This window comes from Mauremys mutica, chromosome 9 (genome assembly GCF_020497125.1).
Source record: "Mauremys mutica isolate MM-2020 ecotype Southern chromosome 9, ASM2049712v1, whole genome shotgun sequence".
NCBI lineage: Eukaryota > Metazoa > Chordata > Testudines > Geoemydidae > Mauremys > Mauremys mutica.
In genome coordinates this window covers 57639190-57656958 of record NC_059080.1, presented here as the reverse complement: position 1 = coordinate 57656958, position 17769 = coordinate 57639190, and the positions used below count along the sequence as shown (strand labels likewise).

The window sequence follows — 17769 nt, the reverse complement described above, 5'->3', positions numbered from 1 at the left end:
TTATGTTCCTATACTTTGTAAATATTATCTGATTCACTCCAACTTTAATTATTTAAGTCCTATTGAGAAACACTTTGACCTGGAAGGAGGGAATAGTCTCTGGGGAGGGGATGATCCAAACATCAGTTGTGATTATTACTACAAATGAACAGAATTGTATACACATATTTTGTGAGGGAGAGAAATATGACACTATTATTAGGCAATGATTGGAAACTTGACATCCATATCCCATAGTGTTGAAAGATTGTGCTGCTTTATAATAGCTGCCTGAGTTACCTTGAGTGACACCTATTGACAGCAGCAGTAACGTAACTTATTCCTTTTAATATCATTGTGTCTCCTGGAATCTAATAAACCAAACATACCTTTCTGATTAACCATAGTAACTTTAATTGGGTCAGAATTATAAGAAAAGGTAACACAGGAGTGAGGTCCTGTATTTTATTAGTTACATCCACCTTGTTTCATTCACCTTAGATTCAATCTCCAGCTGCAGCTGTCATCAAACAAATCTCTTATACTCTGCCTCACAGGAGATTTCTGTGACTGCTTCAATTAAATGAAAATACTGATCCTTAAAAAACAAATTGAGATGTCTTAATAAGAACTTCATATCAGAACCCTTGCCTCCTAGCCTCATTACTTTTGGTGGTAAGGAAGCACTAGCTAGATTATTTGGCTTCTTTGATTTGGTTTCTTTTAAACTTGTCTGATTAGGTGTGATAGTTGTCTCTTGTTGATATTTAAAAATAGGATGGGAGCCTTTAGAGAATAAATCTAACAGCTTTAGTGAGCTGGACCTGATCCCACATTGCTTATATCATCCTCTGCTAAATAGACTGATACTACCAAACATTGAAATCCATAATAAATTACAGCTACCACTTTTCAAAGAAGATCAGAAGCAATAAAACAGACAAGATGGTGGGAAGAAGGTCTCTTAGACCAATAAAACCTCTGTGAACTGCTATTGTATGATAGAACTGAACTACTGAACATGTAATAAAGAGGTTGCTAATACTGTATAGTAAGGGTGTTCTCAAAATATGAAAATTACTCAGGGCTATTTTATTGTAGAAGTTTTGTGACCCCTTGAATTAGCCACATGAAAAGATACATTCATTACACCTTGGAAAGAATAATTTGAATTACTCAAATATATTACTAGTTCCTAAATAATCTGTAACTTCTCGGAAAAAAGACTGGGCCATTTATGTGGACAGCTCATTAAAAATGTCTGTTTGGTGTAGAGTTGATGGTCAAGAAGAGGAAAAATATAGCATAGTGAACCTCAGAGTTACAAACACCTTAGGAATGGAAGTTGTTCATAATGCTGAACAAAATGTTATGGTTGCTCTTTCAAAAGTTTACAACTGATCATTGACTTAATACAGCTTTAAAATTTTACTATGCAGAAGGAAAATGCTACTTTCCCTTTATTTTTAGTAGTTTACATTTAACACATTGCTATTGTACTTTTTTTGTCTCTGCTGCTGCCTGATTGTGTACTTTCGATTCCAAATGAGGGGTGTGGTTCACTGGTCTGTTCCTAACTCTGAGGTTCTACTGTACTTAAAATATGCCATTATAGAAATCAATGTAGTGCCCTCATCTGGAATACTGTTTTGTTCACCTTTTCTCAAAAAGGATACAGGAGAAATAGAGTGGGTTTAGAGACAAGGAATAACAATGACCAGAGGCATGGGAAGCCTCCCATTTGTAGAAATATTAAAACTGTCACATATTATTTTCAAAGAGGGGACCTAAGGGACATGCTGGAGGTATACAAAATAATGTTATAGAAAAGGTAAATAGTGCTCTTTGTTTACCATTTCTCATAATACAAGAACCAAGGGGAAGTCCAGTGAAACTGAAAGGCAGTATGTTTTAAAATGATAAAATGAAATAGTTTTTTATATACAAGCTGTAGAGCTTGTTTTCACAAGATCCTGTAGCCAGTCAGGAGCTTAGTAACATATTTAAAATAATTATACGTCTGTATGAATAGTCCTATGCATTTCTGGACAGTATGAGGCACCAAATACTGGACTAGAGATGGACTTCTGATTTGGTAATTTCTGTGTAATATTTTTACCTCCCAGGGTTGCTCACTGAGCTGCTATTCTATGCTGCTGACAATCTGTTTGGCAGATAAGTGTTTCTGCATTCATCAGGAGTTAAAAAATTGCTCAGTACAGTTTAACTTAAACAACAAAACAAACCATGCAGTAGGGAAAGTAAAAATAGAAACAAAAAGGTTAAGATGCCAAAAATCCCAGGATGTGAAAGGGGACTCTGCTGTTCCTCAAACATATATATACTGCTTCCCATAGCTGCTTACATCTTAAAATTAATACTTTTAAAAATCCTCTTTTTAAACTATTGTATTCTTAGCTTGGCAACTAATAGCGCTGCAACTTTCTCACTCGGGTGTGAAAAAACACACCCCTGAGCGCAGCAACTTGCAGTGCTATATAGCACCAGTGTAAACAGTGCCCCAGCGCTGGGAGCTATGCCCTTCATGGAGGTGGGTTTTTTAGAGCACTGAGAGAGCTCTCCCAGCGCTGCACCGTGACAACACAAGGCATGTTAAAGCGATGCCATGGCAGCGCTTTAGCATTGCCAGTGTAGACTAGCCCTTAGCTGTTACTAATAATGCCTTAGATCTTAAAACTGACAATTCTTAAACTCCAGTTTATATTTTATCTTGGCCTTTTTTACTTTTAGCATCAGCCTTGGCTGGGACAATGGAAATCAATGTGAAGTCAAGTTCGTTCATGATCAGTTTCATTCCCTGAGGGCTGAAATGTTTGGGTTGCATGCACTGGTGAATAGGGGGTTTATGTCCCATGGCTGTGGTAGTCTCTTGATATGATTTCAAGCTGCTGGTTACTACCTTTCCCTAGCCTTGTCAGCTCTCCCCTAGCTGCTCAGTATTATTTTCAGATTCAGGTGGTTTCCTCCCTCCTCACACCAGTCAGAGCGCACTAGCAGGTATTTGGGGGGTGGGGGAGTTCCTTCTGAGCCAGGACTCCCAAGTGCTGGAACAGATTTCAGCGGTTCTCAAACTGTGGATTGTGATCCTCAAAGTGAGTGGCAACCCCATTTTAAAGAGGTCACCTGGGCTGCCTTCAGACTTGCTCGCTGCCTGGGGCCGAAGCTGAAGCCTAAGGGCTTCAGCTCCCCTGTGGGGAGGGGGGGGGGAAGGGGGCTCACGTTACCTGCCTCTTGCTTGGGGCTGAAGCCCTAAGGCTTTGGCTCTATCTCCCATCTGGGGTGATGGGGTTGGGGCAGACTCAGGCTTCAGTTCTCCCCCCTTGGGGGGGGGGTCCTATAATAATTTTTGTTGTCAGAAGGGGGTCCCAGTGCAATAAAATTTAAGAACCCCGGCATTAGAGTGTAGTCCCTGCTACTTCTCTCGACGCATGCGCGCCCCGCTTGCAGTTCTGCCCATGTCGAGTCGCCCCGTATCGACTACACGCACCCGCATCATGCACAGTCGGGCCTCCCTTGCGCTTGCGCAGAAGCGGTCCTGGCCGCCGCTGCGTCCCTATCCTCGGCCAGGTCCTCCCTGGCGCCTTGAAGCGTACTGACGTAGGGCGCGTGCGCCGCCCCGGTCGTTGGAGGGGAAAAGATGGCGGGCGGGCGCGGTGGGGGCTCGTGAGGCAGCGGCTTCCGGGCCAGGGGAGTGTGGAGAGCGGCGCGGCAGCGGGGTCCGGTGGCGGGGGTAAGAAAACAGTCGGACGGTGAATGCAGCTAAGTGACGGGCCGCCTGGGGCGGTGCAGTGCGGCCGGGCGGTGTGGCTCCTCCGCCATTTTCAGGCCGTGAGGCCGGGGAGGAGAAGGGGGCCTAGTGCCTGGGTCGGGGGTGGGAGGGAGGAGCTCCTGAGGTGGGGAACGAGAGCGCGGAGCCTGGAGAGGTCAGTGGGGGCTTGGGTTTGGGGCCCTTAAGCTACGGGGACCCCAGGGCCTGGAGCGGGCTCCTGGAGAGCTAGCTGGAGTGGGGGGGGCTGAAAGTAGCACGAGAGTTCGTGGGGGAAGGAGGGCCCTGGACAGGAGTTTCTGCTTCACCTTGCTTTTCCTCCTGTGGCCTTTGGTTTAGGAGACCCCATGCCTGTTGAGTGTTATCTGTGCTGTTTGGCCTCGGCCATATGGCAGCCGCATAAATGGAAGCATGTACGGTTGGGGCTTGTTCTACGTTTATTTTGCAGAGCACGTTAGACTTGATTGCAATTTGATCTATCCCCGTGGTTTTACAGTCTCAAACTTATTCTTTGCATAGAAAAACTACTTGACCCAGTAAAATCAGAACTCACCATTTTAGATAGAGAGAAAACCTTATTGTTTCTTCAGGAATTAGATGGTATTTCTCTTTTGATATGTAACTTACGGCTTGATGTGACTCCTTGTTGCTATGATTAAGTAGCCCTACATTCCCTGTGACACTGCTCTGTATTTTCACTCCATGCATCTGAAGAAGTGGGGTTTTTAACTCACGAAAGCTTATGCCCAATAAATCTTTTAGTCTTTAAGGTGCCACTGAACTCCTTGTTGTACTCTGTATTTGTATGCCATTTCTTATCTGACCAGCTTAAACTGTATAACAAAGTCTAATGTAGGTAAGTAGTCCTACACCCTCTTTTCTGTATTTAACCAAACCTTGAATTAATTTCCTAATCAAAAGTGTGATCCTGGAGGGTATTTTTCTAACAATGGGGAGAGCTGAAGCAGATCAGGGTGCTTTTCAAAGGTGAAGTTTTGATGCTGGAAAATACTTTGACTAAATACTAAACTTTTTGAGGGGAGAGATTCAAGAGCAGTTCTTTTTAATCTCCAATCATACTAGATTGTATTTATTGGACAGATTACATTAAAATTTAAGAGTATTTTAACCCCAGTGACAAATAATTTCTGAATCCCTGCCATATGAACACTTAGCCTTATTAATCTGTGGACCACATGTCATCTTTAAGTGAGTTTACTGATCAACAACTTGTTAGATACTGTCAAACAATTTAAACACACACTTGTATGAGACAGACATAACTAAAGTTAATTCTTGCTATTTATCATTTCATAACATTCTTTATTAAAAAAAGTTGCAAGATAAATTACTAAAATGCAGGTTTAATCTTGTATTCAAATATATAAACTTTTATTGTATTTCTAATAAATACCACTGTAAAGTAACGGTATACTGAGGCCTTGGCTACACTGGCGCTTTACAGCGCTGCAACTTTCTTGCTCGGGGTGTGAAAAAACAACCCCCTGAGTGCAACAAGTTACAGTGCTGTAAAGTGCCAGTGTAAACACTGCCCCAGTGCTGGGAGCGCGGCTCCCAGTGCTGTAAACTAATCCCCACGGGGAGGTGGAGTACCTGCAGCACTAGGAGAGCGCTCTCCCAGCGCTGGTGCCGTAACCGCACTTGCACTTCAAAGCGCTGCCGCGGGAGCGCTGTACGGCTGCAAGTGTAGCCATACCCTGAGTGTTAATTTGAGTTCTCTCACTTAGCCCTGGTCTACACTAAGCTCGGGGGTCGAACTAGGGTACGCGAATTCAGCTACGTGAATAACGTAGCTGAATTCGAACTACCCTAGTTCGACTTACTTACCGTCCAGACGCCGCGGAAGCGAACTCCGCGGCTCCAGGGACGACTCCGGCAACTCCTCCTGCCGCGGTGGAGTACCGGAGTTCGAACTAGCGCTTCCGGGGTTCGAACTATCGCGTCTAGATCAGACGCGATAGTTCGAACTCCGAGCAGTCGAACTCGCCGCGTCGACTGTCCCGGTAAGTGTAAACGTACCCTTAGTGGTTTGGTGTAGTGGTCTTTTGTATATCTGGTAAATTTTCCAAACTCTGTTTTTGAATGCTGGAAGCTAAAATAAATTGGACAGTAGGGTACTTACAATGTTTCTTTAAAGTTTTAATTATGTGGGTCAATCACTTTTTAGTGCAGGAATTTAAAATTTATACTTGCAAGTTATAAGATAGCGCTTTTTTTTTTTTACAAAGCTGAGTAATGTTAGAAATATTGAATATGTTCATGAAATTTACAAAAATCAGGTTTTGTTGAGATCTAAAATCTCCCTGGCAGTTTTTTGAGTCCAGATACTGAAGCATTGTGCTAGTACATGAAAACTGGCAAGTAAAACCTGCTAGTTTATTTTGATTGTCCAAGGTTAGTACAAAAAGTAAACATCAGCAATGAAATTGGCCTTTAACAATGTTCAGTTTTAATCTGATTGGTAGAACAGGTAAGATTTTAACCTTTCGCAAAGTTTTAACATGGCTTTACTTCAAGTTTTCCCCCCTCTTCCCTACCCTAAGGAGTGCTTAAGGTTGGATCACAAACAAAATTGGTTTATTTTACTGTCCTGAAAACTTTTTATGTACCTTATGTATTTTTGATATGTATTCACTATATCTGAAGAGTCACCTAGTTTTGGCAAGGCCTCAGAGTAGCATGAAATCCAACTTTATGCTATTCTTACTCTTGGGCTTATAAAACTATTCAAAATGTAATTGAATGCCAATTCTGGTTCAACCTACATTCCATTCTGTGTAAATGCAAAGTGGTACTACAGCTTACAGAAGACTCATTTTATGCTTTAAAACTAACAGTACAAATAGTGGTCAGTAAACTACTTCTTCAACGCTTAGCCGAACAATCTTTCACCATTTGGTCTGTTCCTGTGCAGTTGCAAGGGTTTGACAGACTGAGAATGCAACATCAGAACAGACTTGATGAACCCATGTGATGGGGGTGTGCTTCTGGGCTGCCTCCACCCCTTGATTGGAATTTTATGCTGGCTGTTACAAGCCAGTCAGTTTACTTGCTTTCCCTATATTATCTCTGTAGCAAACTGCTTAAATAGGAGCCGTATGGGTCTGAAGGAAGTCTACACAGCCACACTGGAAACTGACTACAATTACACTCTGGCCTATATAGGAAATTATAGAGATCTAGTGACCCTCAGTGTATGTCTACACTACTGATGCTACAGCGCTGCAGATGAGCTGCTATAGCACCATAGCATAGACACTTGATACAGCAACAGAAGAGGTTTTTCTGTTGCTGTAGTTAATCCACCCCCTTGAGAGGCGGTAGCTAGGTTGACCGAATACACCTCTACCTCGATATAATGCTGTCCGTAGGAGCCAAAAAATCTTACCGCGTTATAGGTGAAACAGCGTTATATCGAACTTGATTTGATCTGCCGGAGCACACAGCCCTGCCCCCCTGGAGCTCTGATTTACCGCGTTATATCCAAATTCATGTTATATTGAGTGGTGGTATATCGGGGTAGAGGTGTAATTCTTCTGTCGACCTAGTGGTGTCTATACCTGGGCTTGGGACAGCTCAACTATGTCTCTCTGGTGTGAGAATTTTTCTCACTGCTGAGTGACATAGCTAGATCAACCTAAGTTTTGGATATAGACAGGCCTTACACTCAGGTTGGGATTTTCAAAGGAACCTAAGGGAGCAGGGTACCCACCTTTGTCTAACTCTTATAGGCTCCTTTGAAAAGCCCAGCCAGAATACTTACAATATTTTAATTAAAGGCTATATATCTTGGTGTTGGAAAAAACACATAACTTAATAATAAAACCAAATTTCACTGTTTCAGATGCGTGTCCGTTAAAATGTCTTGTAATCTGCCAAGTGGGGAAAATGAGGGTAACAGCAATAATTTGAATAAAACAAAAGAAATCTCAACATTAACATACTAATGTTGAGAAACCTCTTAAATATATTTTGATAAAGTTTGAGTAGTTCTTTAAACAATGTTAATTGGAAGACTGAATGTTCCCGTGGAATCTTATTGAGATCACAAAGGGAAGATACAGGGGAGACTTTGGGAACATTTCAGCAATAATCCAATTCTAAGGAGTTTTGTAGTTGGGCAGGTAGTTCTACCAGTTTCTTTCAATAGTGTGTGGACAAGAGGTTTTTAGATGTGACTAAACTATGCTGTTACTACAACGAGAAATGTTATCTCTGAAATGGTTTCAATGGCAGTACACACAGGACTTGAGTCAAATAATTTTATAAAAAATACTTCATTCACAGATATATAAAATAGTAGTAGTTTTCTTCTTTCCACCCCAAAATAAAATTCTTTCTTCCCACTCTTGTCTGTTTCTGGTTTTGTACATACTGTAACAAGCCACCTCTACCTATATTTTCCCAATGCAGAAGGAGAATTTCCTTTTCTCATCTTCTTCTATTTCATTTTCTAATTCAGATATAAATCTTCCATACAGAACTGTTACTAAATCCGAACATATTTTTTCATTCAATTTGTTTTGGAGAAGTGTGCTCCAAAATGTAATAATACAATGCAATGCATGCAATAATGCAATGTATGCAGTGCAGTTGTAGCCTTGTTGGGCCCAGGATATTGGAGAGACAAGGTGGGTGAGATGATAAATTTTATTGTACCAACTTTTGTCACAGCAAAATGCAAAGTGGAACTGTAACTCATTAACCCCCTCTTTTTGTCGTATGACTGCAAAGGCGTTAGTGGGCCACTCTACCTTGAATGGTCCCTTACGAAGTGTTAGGAGTGGCCAAATTTACAGACCCTCCGAGCCGCCTACAATAATCTTCAGAAGTTCAAGAGCCGCAAGACATGCACAACCTGCCCCCCCAGGACGGTGCCTACCAGGGTGCGGGGCTTCTTCTCCAATGCTCCTCTGCTGGGCTAAAGCCCTTAGATTCCCCACCTTCCCTGCAGGGCAGAAACCCCCTAGTCCCACCACCCCACCCCAGGGCAGAAGCCTCTAGCTCCCCCCTGCTCAGTGTTGTAGGTGGAGAATTGGGGGGAGAGTACGTGGGGGGGCTCCTGGAGCTGCACTTTAACAGTAAAAGAGCTGAATGCAGCTCAGGAGCCACAGTTTGGCCATGCCTGTAATATGTGCTAATTACTTATGCTAAACAATCTGTTGCACTTTGCACTGCTATGAAATGGGCATACCTTTTCCAGACTTGAAGAAGAGCTCTGTGTGGCTTGAAAGCCTCTCTTTCACCAACAGAAGTTGGTCCAATAAAAGATATTACCTCACCCATAATATATTTGTAAAAGCTTGTCAATATTTTGTCATGGACTGATTGTGGTTCTCTAAGGAAAACTAAATGTAATGTTCTCATTAGTACATTTCACTATAAGGATTACATTACTAAATTTTAAAAGGTCTTCTAAATAGTTTTAAAAAACCCCAGAGGAATCTGCTTGCGTCACAGTTTGGTGTGGACTAGAATATGGGGCACTTCTTTCCCATGTTTGTGAACTAAATTTAAAAAACAATAAAATTTTTGGTTAATTTAACAGTTTTGCTTAAAACAAATCAGACTGGAGCATCTGCAGGGAAGTATCAGTATAATAGCTCTGATACAGTTAATTATGGACTTAGTTAATATATAACATGTCTTTTAGCATATTTTACTACAGGGGTTCTCAACCTTTTTCTTTCTGAGGACCCCTTCCCCAAAGTACTATTAAAAACTCCACGGACTATCTGTGCCACAATAACTGGTTTTCTGCATATAAAAGCCAGGGCTGGTGTTAGGAGATAGCAAGCAGGGCAGTTGCCTGTGCTCCTGGAAAGTTACACTGTTCAGGCTTTAGCTTCAGCCTTGGGTGGTGGGGCTTCAGCTTTCTACCTTGGGTCCCAGCAAGTATAATGCTGGCCCAGCTTGGCAGCCCGCTCTGAAACCTGCTCACAGCCCCCCAGTGGGCCCTGAATTCCTGGTTCAGAACCACTGTTTTAGTACATATTTAACCAAGTTAAAAGTAATTTTTGTAGTTTTTTTTAAGGTGATTACATTTAATCTTATTTAAATATTTATGAATAGCTTTTTGTGCTCTTCACAGTCCCAGTCTGGTTCCAGTTCTCCCTAAACATTGACTTGACCTAGCCTTGCTTTCAAAATCATTACTTCATTAAACAGAAGTGGTCATAGTTATAAAGGTGAGGAATGAAGAAGCATCCATACTAAACAATCAGCTGTGTGATTAGATCTTGAGAAATACCCTGGAAGTCCCAGTAGTGGGAATTTCAGTGGTCTGAATCCCTTGGGATTGGACACCTTGTTTGTATGAGACTTTTCTTGCAAGTTGTTTCCCCAAACGTCTTAAATGAGGACGACAAATGATACAGAAAGAAGAGATCCTCGTATAGGCTTTTAAAGTAAGACCAAAGGTTGAATAGGTGTGGAGTCTGGATTATTCTTTTAAGGGTCTGATTTAAAGAATCAGGCCTGTAAATATGCTGCATCACAGCATGCATATTGTGAAATGTTAGTACAGTCTGTCCCTGATTTACTGAGCTTGCAGTTAAGAAACTCATACTTAACTGACAGCAAACTCTGTCCCTTAGGGTTACTGACAGAAGCAGAGCTTTCAGAGACATGGCTTGCTGACATCCCCAAGGCAGGCAGATTGAAAGTAGGAAAGAAGGATGTTATAGGACAGGGGTCGGCAATCTTTCAGAAATGGTGTGCCGAGTCTTCATTTATTCACTCTTATTTAAGGTTGAACTATTGTTGAATATAAACTAAATAAGGTTTTTAAAATGCTTAAGAAGCTTCATTTAAAATTAAATTAAAATGCAGAGCCCCCAGAGCAGTGGCCAGGACCTGGGCAGTGTGAGTGCCACTGAAAATCAGCTCGCGTGCCACAGGTTGCCTACCCCTGTTATAGGACTTCAGGCCTGCAGAGATCTTAAAGTTGTCAAAAGTGAAGCTCCCTGGTGGTGGTCCCCTCCCTTCTACTACTAAATTGTCATTCCTTAGGGAAGCTGTCTTCCTATATTTGGGGAAAATCTACTGAACTCCTGATCTTACAGAGGTTTGGGAGGGGGTTGATTACACAAGACATTTGTAAACTTGGGCTTCCACTGTATGAGTTCAGTGAAGTATAAGGTGTTTCTGCCACCTACCTAAATTAGCCTCATACATTTTGTATCATTTGATGCCGTTTAATAAAGTTTAAATCTAGTCACTGAGCAGTATGGAATATATAAAATATATGTATTCTTACGAATGTTACTTATAATTTAAAAACAATATAGCTTCTTATCCCTCTGTGAAGTCTAGAAGAAGTGTTTGATTCTAGAATCCTCGAAGATATCGTGGTTGTTCATGAGTGTATTTTTGGGACATGTTCATAAATAAAATTTGGGTTTTGAATTTAGCATTCAATAAAACAGCAATGCATTCTTTCTGTTTCCCTTGCTCCAGTCTTACAATGAACAAAATAATTGCTCAAGTTTTCCAGTGTGACAAGTTGGCTTTTGTTTCATTTTCTGTGGGTTTATCTTGGTCTGTGGTGTTTTTATTGTCGTTACACCAATAATTCAGACTTGCCTACCAATAAATTGTGACTTTGAACAACAAGAAGTGATCTTGAAGATTTCTTATGTACTGTCAGATGCTTACAAAAATCATGCTTTCCCAGAAATATCCTTTTTTGTATCAATCTAAATTTGTAAGATGTTTAAATTCCAGTACTGATGTACACAAGGATTTAGTGTGGCAACCACAGTATGGACCAGTGAACTTATTTTATGTAAGCATTACAATACTCCTCTTTTGAGAAGCATTATCAGTCTCATTGGCTGTTTAAGAAGCAAATGTTTTATCCAAAGGTGCCAGCAATGCCATTGGAACAAACTTCAGGCCCAGAATTGCCAGAAGCAGTGCTGTTTAGAAACATAATCACTTGGAGTTTCGAAACTCATTTGTCAACACGTATTTCTTGGACCTCAGCAGCAGTTCATTCTTTTCTGGATTAATGCAGCACCCAGTTCTAGTGGAGGAAGATTATCTACCTCTTTCTCATCAAGTTGTGCCAAAGGAAATCTAGTTTAGCCCAACTATGAGCTAAACTGTAGAAATAATTTGACCCAGAATACAAGTCCATAAACTACGAGTTTTATCTTTTGCTAAATATTCATAAACTAAGAATATATTACATCTTCAAAACAGTTCTTAGTCATGTCTGACACTATTTCACTATGTCTGTAACTTTAACTTGTGCTGCTTTCTCTAAAAGGTACCATATATTACTCCTAGGAAGTCCAGTCTGACTAGCTTAGGACACATGGGATGTAGTTCACTATCTAAATGCATGTTGAAGGACACTCAAAATTGTATGGTATCTTTAATTTAAAAACCATAATTTGTAATGATATGATTAGAATATACATTATGCCTTGAAAATGAAGTGATTGGTGTACCCTTTTACCTCCTCACTCACCAGACATGGATGATGATTGAAGGTCTTAATTCTGGTCCTTCAGTATGGCCACCCTGACCACATATTCCTGCAATATCTTTTGACAATGAAGACAATGCATTTGGTCCTGGAGTTAACCAATGTTGCTTTGTGATTAACCAACATATGTCAGAGCTTTAATAAGCTCACCAATGTGCTGTGATTAATTCCCTCCTCTACAACATTGCCTGCATATGGGAGCTAGAGATAGTGTCCAGGGATCAAAAACAGTGTGAAACACTAATCTTACTAGTGATTATCCCACAAAACCTGGTCCACACACTAGCAGTTTTTGTACTACCAGTAGTGCAGCTCCATCAATAGTAGGAATGGTGACAGCACTTCTAGCATACATGCTGTTCTAATAAATCACTATTGATTTATTAGAACAGCATTAGATGACGTAGGAGTAGAAAGTGTGAGCCTGCCTACACTAGTTCTCCTATCTTTGCTGAGCTACACCAGTAATAGTGCAAGGGAAATTTCCAAAGAAAATACTAGTGTACATGCATCCACAGACACATAGAAAGCAAGCCTGAGTATTGATCTTGAAGTCTGGGGTGCTTGTCCATTTTTGGATCAGTAACACTTAGCATATGGAGAAACATTTCGGGACTAGTGAAGATTGTTACTTTGCGTAGGGAAATCAGACTTGAGGCCACATCATGTTAAATTGTACTCTAGATTTCCCAAGGCCATTAAAACCACATGACAAATGTTTCTGAACAGGTAAGTATAAGGATTCTTTAAGGTGGATCTTCAGCCTGTGTCCAGCTCAGGAGGCAGAACCAGACCTTTTAGTCATTGGCAGAGAGGGCATGACCTGGTCGCTGGAGCTTTGGCCAGTTTGAGAATTTCTGTGGCTACAGCTATAGAACTACTTAATTTAACATTGATTTCAGAAGCTCGGGGATTTCTGAACCATTTAATTAAAGCCATTGCATTTATTCTCAGCAGAAAAAAACCAAAAACCTGCTACCCAGATATAACCCAGCAGTTTAATCTTTTCTTTGAGAAGGACTGTATCATCCATTGCTCCTAACATGAAGTGTATCTAAACTACAATGTTGGAAATAGCACACTCTCCATTACAGGTTACATCCTTGTGCTGATTTCTAGTATTAAATAAAAAGAAGAAATTAAGAGGTCTACACCACTTGGTTTGAATGAAAACATACATTTGGGATCAACCAGTGTACCACTTCAAAATGCAAACACAATCTATTTCAGAGATCTTACGGGTGTATAAAGCAAATAGATCCCTCAGATTAACCAGCCAAACACTACTTATGAGAAAGTTGATGAGAGAGATCCATAGATGGCTGTACATTAGGCTTTCCCAGTGGACTATTGTTTTTTACCTTTGCTGGTCAAATATAGAGCTTTTTGAAACTTTGAGAGCATTCAAACTGTAATATGTTTAGCTAGTCCATTGCTTTTATCAAGAATTTATCTTTGGGCATATTTTTCTCAAGGGTTAGTTTATTCACTTCCTGCCAAAGCTTATGGAGAAAAATGTGTCAATTTCAGCTACTTTTACCTGGTGCCACGGCACCACATTGTGGTTAGCAAAACTAGGTCCTAAGATCCCAAGCAAATATTAAAACATAGTGTAGAGTATTTTACAGGGGGAAAAAACAAATATGCTGTTTGTTAGTGAAACAATTTTTTTCTGAGTTGGTACAGTGAATGATCAGCTGCCCTACCTATGTAAATAGACTACTTCTGCTTAGTATTTACTGAGACTGAACTGCAGGTTACTGCATGTGCTCTGTGGGAAGACGAAGGTATATGTTTGGAGGCCTGTGTCGTGGCATTATCTTTTTAATAAAGACTGCTAATATTAATGTGAAACTGTTCTGTGAGCGTATTGCTAACTTAAGGGTTGGCTTCTGTTTGGGGGAAAATTGCCAGTTAATTTTGACAGCAATGTGAAAACTAATAGTTCAGTTGTCAGTATACAGGTTGAGTAGTTGTGTTACTCCCCAGATTGTAATCAATTTATAAATTTGATGGATGGATTTTTTTTCACTACAATGGTGAAGTCTTTCTCTGCAGACTCCTGCTGCATATTTTCTAAAAGAGAGTGCTGTAAGGAAAAACATATGGAAATTGCTATAGAAACACCTGAAGGGGAGTAATGGATATAGTGTGTTTGACAAGCATTTCACCATAGTGTAGCACCTGTGTTGTGCTAAATGCATGCACTATGGAAATGATTTTGGCCTTCAGTTAACTCCATATAGGAGACAACCTTGAAGCCATTAGGGCTCTTCATGTGGGGAGGGGGCTATCTGGATGAAGTAACTTACATAATCATGGCTTTTGTTTGTAATATTAGCATTTTCCTTTCCTTAAATGGAAAATAATGCACTTTTCTCTTCAAAAGTGGTTAGCCAAAGTACAAAATTTGTTAAAGATGGCATTATAGAAAAAACCCTCTATAGACATTGTTAATGACTGCTTAACAAAGTCAAGAGTCTTATAAAGGTTGTGTTTTTGAGGCTTTCATGTAGTCATTGAACTGCTATTTTTAAACACCTTTTTTCCACAGTGCTGCAAACTAGTAATGCAGAGATTTAAGACCACAACATGCTTTTAAAATATTGCTGAGGGGCTAAATATAACTGAAGCTTGTATGGCAAAATGAATATGGTATGCCCTTTTATAAATTATTGTAAGGATAGCATTTTTTAAATGTGAAAAGTAGCATACTGCAGTTTGATTTCAAAGGTTTACTTCAGACTCTGCCTTTTTATGTCTAAAGCAAAATGTATAAAATTCCCACCATCTGATGGGACTTGAGGAACCTGGAAGTGTGTGTCTGGAATATTCTCTCCTTCCCACCCCCCAAAGATACATCTTAAACTGAAGTAGTAAAGAATGAATTATTAGAATTGTAGATGTGGGACCCCAGTGGAATAGCCCCAAAGCATTTAGTTTTAAGTCTTGAATGTCTCCCAGTCAAGCTCTGTTGAAGGACTTTATTGCAACATTGTTGTACCATGATATAAAGATGATTCTGTTTCATAGTGTGGGGAGGATCCTAAGTGTGTCTGAATCATGCTGAAGTCTTGGACAGCCAAGCAGGTTTGAATGCATGATTCTGATTCCTTATCTCTATTGTGTGAATCATCTGTACTGTTTTTTTTTTCCTGCTTTTGGTCTGCCTCAGGCAACAGGCTTTGCTTGTGGATTTTCTTTGTTAGCACTTTTCACAGGCAGACCTAGTGAACTGCACTGATGTATCTTCCCCAGGCTTCTGCCTCTGTGCTCAGGTAGAGATTTTCTTCATTAAGTTTGCACTGAGGACTCCTATTTCTAGGACTTCTTGCCATTTTCTCCCTCTCCCTGCAGTTTGGTGTCTGTCGGAGCAGGAGAATAGGGATACGTCTAGCTTAAGCAGATTCCCCAGCACTTCAGCATTGCAGTAGAGCTTATATGGTGATATGGAAGGGTTCTTATTCCCACATTCAGAATTTGGGTGAATGAGAACTGTTTCAACAGTCAGCATATCAGTTTCATTAAGGTAGTTTCTCATGGAACCTAAATCATGGTTACTCTTGGGCTGGTTGATTTTTCTCAAATCCAGGAAATGTCCAACCAGTCAAAGGTTTACAGAGGCTTTGGTGGACTTTGATGTGTGTGCTGTGAGAGGATAATGACAAAACCATGGCTGTCTGTGCACAAAAGACATGTACTTTCCTACTAGATGGTTTTCATAAAAGTTTAAACTTGTCCTTCTTGAAAGTGCAAGTTTCAATACTTGGATCCTTTCCCTTCTGGTTCCAGACTGCTGCTTCAACTATGACATCCCTTTTTCTAAAATCAGCATTGTTTCAGGGGCCCTAATCTGATATTCACTGGATGAATGAGACATCACTCTAGTATTGCAAACTCTTACTAATCACTTTTTGAACTACTAAGAGAAGCAAGTGTTCTTGAATTTTGTAACTGTAAAATCTTTATTCCTTTTGGTCATCACCTCTATTTGGAGGGTTAGCAAGCTTGTGTGGCCTCTTCCATCAAGCACCTTGCCTTTGATTCTCCACTCTTGATAAGGTGGTTCCAAGGTCAGCCCTAAACTTGGTGACCCAGCCTGCTATGGAAACATGGATGTTATTTTTTTATCCAATTTGGATCAGTTGTCATGGTATTGCAACCTGCTCTCATAGGTAAAACTGGATTAGTGGCACAAGTGAAATACAGTCTTTAACAAACACCAAGCAAAAGTCAAGATTGAGGAGAAAGTATTAGTAATGGAGAGGAATACCTTTAAAGAACATTGTAGTTTTAACAGCTCAAATGTTAGGTAAATTACAAGTTAAATTTTTCTAACTTAAAAAAAAACACATTTGAAAACATGCAAACACAATTAAGATTAGCCTTAGCTCTACATCTTATTTGTCCACTGCTCTGAGCATCTCGTGGGAAGGTGTAACTGGAATCTGGCAAGCATCTTAGTATCACAATTAGTTGCTTTGGAGGGCATCCAGCAAACCATCTCTGAATCCGCCTTGATTTCCAGGGGCTCAGAATGGGGCCACCTCAGGGCCCTGTGGTTTGGGGGAGGCAACAAAAACTCCCAGATGGGACTCAGTTTATGGGAGCAGAATCATTTGCCTATTCCCGAGGGAGCCTAGGATAGCTGCCGCAGGGCAAGGTGAGACCATCTGGTGGGTCCTGTGCACCCCCAGCTGGACCTGAGTCTATATTGATGTGGGTTGCACATATCTCCAGTGACTAATCTTCTCTGTACATACTGTACAGAGTTACGTGGGGCCGTAGGGGTAGAGTTAAGTTTGTTTGAAGTACCTTAACTGTGGATTTCTGTATTCTGGATTAAAAAAACAAATTAAAACCTAAATTTATAATTCATGGTTACAGGATTAGCTTCACTGTTGATCTGCCCTCTGTCTCACCTGAGTGGATCCTTTCAAGGGAAAGGCCCTAATTCTTTGCTCCTCAGGGTGGAATCCTCCAATTTTCTTGCTTATGGACCAAGACTCCAGGCTACAGCACCCCTCTTTACAAATCACGATTCCTCAGTTGGTCCACCTGGCTTCTGCAAAAGACTTCCCTTTGAGAGCCATGATCCGTAGATAAATGTGATGACTCAACAGCTTTTTCAAAACAAAATCAGTCTATATGACTGTAACATTCAGAGTAAAGTGTTAAAACAACAAAGACTACACACGTATGGCTTCCCTAAAGCTTAGCAGTTCCCCCAAACCTTAGGGAGGCGTAGCTGTTTTAAGACCCATCCATCAGGGTTTGTCTCTGTGTCAGTCTTCCGTTTTCTAACAGTTCCCTGATATCCTATGCCCTCTAATGAGCTCAAGCTCAGTTTTCATCTCATCTGGAGTTCTTCATTGCAGGTTTTCTGCCTGTTGGCTCCCTCCCTGTCCAAAGGCAGGGTATTGGGTCCAGCATAGTTAGGAGCAAAACTTTAAACGCTTCAACACCTGTATTGTCAGTGAAGTAGTGG

General features: G+C 40.8%; 1 protein-coding gene across 8 annotated transcripts in view; it reads left to right on the top strand.

Moving 5' to 3' along the window:
• The first annotated feature begins 3618 nt into the window (after nt 1–3618).
• WDR33 (WD repeat domain 33) overlaps nt 3619–17769 on the top strand; it is a 110478-nt gene continuing 96327 nt past the window's right edge. For 7 of the 8 annotated variants that reach the window (XM_045031045.1, XM_045031046.1, XM_045031043.1 and 4 more), the window contains exon 1: nt 3619–3749. The gene's annotated coding sequence lies outside the window, so the exon portion shown is untranslated. The remainder of the gene's footprint in view (nt 3750–17769) is intronic. The other variant, XM_045031044.1, reaches the window with a different exon arrangement.